At 42.4% G+C, this 3,055-nt stretch overlaps 1 non-coding gene across 1 annotated transcript; it reads left to right on the top strand.

Moving 5' to 3' along the window:
• Nucleotides 1-381: 381 nt before the first annotated feature.
• On the top strand, nucleotides 382-488 carry LOC122471122. Its single transcript, XR_006294129.1, has one exon. It is a non-coding gene; the product is annotated as a U6 spliceosomal RNA (small nuclear RNA).
• Nucleotides 489-3,055: the final 2,567 nt, after the last annotated feature.

Below are 3,055 nucleotides of genomic sequence, written 5' to 3'. Positions count from 1 at the left end.
GTTGGTTGAGCATCTGACTTTGGCTCAGGTCATGATCTCATGGTTCATGAGTTTGAGCCCCATATCGAGTTCACTGCTGTCAGTTGGTCAGTACAGAGCCGGTTCGGATCCTCTTTCCCCCTCTCTCAGCCCCTCCTCTGTTTCCGCTTTCCCCAAAATAAACATTACACAAAAAGTGTAATGGACCCTGAATGAGGTTGTCCTGTAAAAGTGGACGTAGAAATTAAGCTGATCTTGCTAGATGCCCTCCCTAAGGGCCCAGACTGGGCAGAGCCACCATGTGTAAGGGTTCACATGACACAGGGTGCCATGTCAGGTAGGAGGCAGAAAATGGCAGCTGCCAGAGACAAAGTCAAATGACCCTCAGAATCTGAAAGGAAGGTGCTTGATGTGGCAGTGCACAGACTAAAATTGGAACAATACAGAGAAGATTAGCATGGTTCCTGTACAAGAATGACATGTAAATTTGTGAAGCGTTCCACATCTGGGAAAAAAAAATCTGAATGGAGGCAGGTGATAAAACCACACCGTGAGGGGTCTAACAATGTCAACACAAGTGAAAGAAAGGGTTGGTGGAACATGGCACTTGGAAACACTGGTTGGTGCTTCTTAAAATCTGAGACATCAGTGGGCTCAGGTCTGGGATTGGTTGACCATGTCTCAACCTTATACTAGTCCTAAACTAAAAATAACCAATGTCCCCCAAGTCCCCTTCCCTCGTGCTAGAGATGTACATGCACAGGCAGGGCAGGATGAAGGAATGGGTTTTACTGGTGAAGGAGAAATGGGAAGGGAAGATGGGGGCCCAGGGTGAAGGGTCAGGTAGGAGATAACCCCAGAGGCTCTTTATAAGGTCAACTTCTGAGAAGAAAACTACTGAGAATCCAAAATTACTAAGGTCGGCCACTTAAAGGCAGACACGTCATAAGAGGTGTTGCTGGGGGCAACCGTGAACTTGCAGTTATGGGCTAGCCTCTACTCATCCTTCAGTCTCCCTGTACCTGGGGCTTCCCCACCATGGACAATCCAATGAAACTTCACCTTCTCATTTACTGTCTACTTAGACTCCATCCTGTGTAACAACAAACAGAGGGATCGCCCACAGGGTATTGACCAAAGGAGACCCCCTCCATGACACAAATGTGACAGTATTTGTATAGCATTACACAGGCAAGGACAGGGACACAGTCTCCTGGTGGGTTTCCCAGCCACCACAGAGCTGTACTTACATACTTGGAAGTAAAAATGCCATAAGAGTCTGCAGGTACTTTCCAGGCTCCCTGTAAGAGCTTCTGATTACCAACTGGGTGTCTCAGACCTTTTGGTAACAGGAAAAGATGCATCTTAGGGACTAGACAGAAATATTCCAGGCCCTGGGATCTGGTTTCTAGACCTGCAAAACATTTTTTTTTAATAGTGGTAAAATATGCAGAGCATAAAATTCGCCATTTTAACCATTTTTAAGTGTAAGTTCAGTGGCATTAAGTACATTCGCAGTGTTGTGCACCCATCACCACCATCTGCAAAATGTTTAATCAGACTCTAAAGTGATGATCACAGCAAGGAATTGATTTCCCTGGGAAGGCCTTTTCTGGCCTTCCTTTGTGACATCTTTCTCTCTTAAACTATAGTAGCTCCCTAAAAGATACCAAAAGTCCTTTTGAGCTGAGCTAGAAATGCCATGGTGGAGTAGTAGTAGTAAACGCTCCTGTGTACCATAGTGGCTCCCCGCTTCACTCTCTTTTCAGGCTCCACCATCCCTACCACTTAGCAATGATTTCAGGGCCAATCCAAATCTGAACCAGCTTTATAAATGCCTGTTTCCAAAGATCCCCTCTCCTAAACATACTCATCCCTTCTGGTTTCCCTGGATGACTGCATACTTAATATCTAAACAAAAAGGAAGAATTGAAAGGTTGAGGGGTAATGGTTTTTCAACCTTGGTGAAGTCAGTTCCATAATGGAAAGGCTTCTAGAGAATGGCAGCATGGAGAAATCTCTCTGGTCTGGAGCACCTAGGAAACTGTGAAGAAATAACTTGAGAAAGACTGTTGGGGGGGAACCCAAGAGAGCACAGAGGGACGGAGCAATAGATGGGAAGGGTGATGGGACCTACGTGCTCTTGATTCTCACATCTTGATTATCTTTATCCCCAGCTCTGTTCTCTCCTTGGAACACCAGACTCCTAAATATAGTTCCTACTGGACAGTTCCCCTTGTGTGTCCAGTAGGCACCTCCAACTTCATACAGACAAAGCAGAACCTAAATCTCCCTCTCTCAACTCAGTACATGATAAAAATCTGAAAATCATCTTTTGATTATTTTGATTATGGCTGAAACAATCTTAAAAAGGAAAAACAAAGTTAGAAGATAGATCAATGGAATAGAATTGAAAATCCAGAAATAAACTGTCATGGTTTATGGTCAATTGATTTGCAACAAGGGTACCTAGACAATTGAATGGAGGGGAAGGGGGAACAAATAATCTTTCAACAAATGGTGCTGGGACAAATGGATACACGCATGTAGAATACTGAAGATGGATCTCATTCTTACAGCATATACAAAACTTAACCAAAAATGAATCATAGATTTAAATAGAAGAGCAAAAACTACTAAAAATTCTTAGAAGAAAACAGGAGTAAATCTTTGTGCTTTTTTTTTTTTTTTAAGTTTGTTTCCTTACTAATCTCTATACCCAATGTGGAACTTAAACTCACAACCCTGAGATCAAGAGTCATATACTCTTCCAAGTGAGTCAGTCAGGTATCCCAATCTTTGTGCCTAAGAAGGCAAAACCTTCTTAGATACAACACGAAAAACACAAGTGTCAAAAGAAGAAACAGATAATTGGACTTCATTGAAATTAAAAACCTTCAGAGGACACCATCAAGAAAGTGAAAAAGGCAACCTACAAAAGAGGAGAAGATATTTGTAAGTCATTTGTCTGACAAGGGACTCGTAGTCAGGATTCATGAACAATCAACAATAACAAGATGATTAAAAAATGGACAAAGGATCTGAAGAGTCATTTATCTAAAGAAGATATGCAAAT

Source organism: Prionailurus bengalensis, chromosome D3 (assembly GCF_016509475.1).
Source record: "Prionailurus bengalensis isolate Pbe53 chromosome D3, Fcat_Pben_1.1_paternal_pri, whole genome shotgun sequence".
Classification (NCBI taxonomy): Eukaryota; Metazoa; Chordata; class Mammalia; order Carnivora; family Felidae; genus Prionailurus; species Prionailurus bengalensis.
This window is presented reverse-complemented; position numbering and strand designations above follow the sequence as displayed.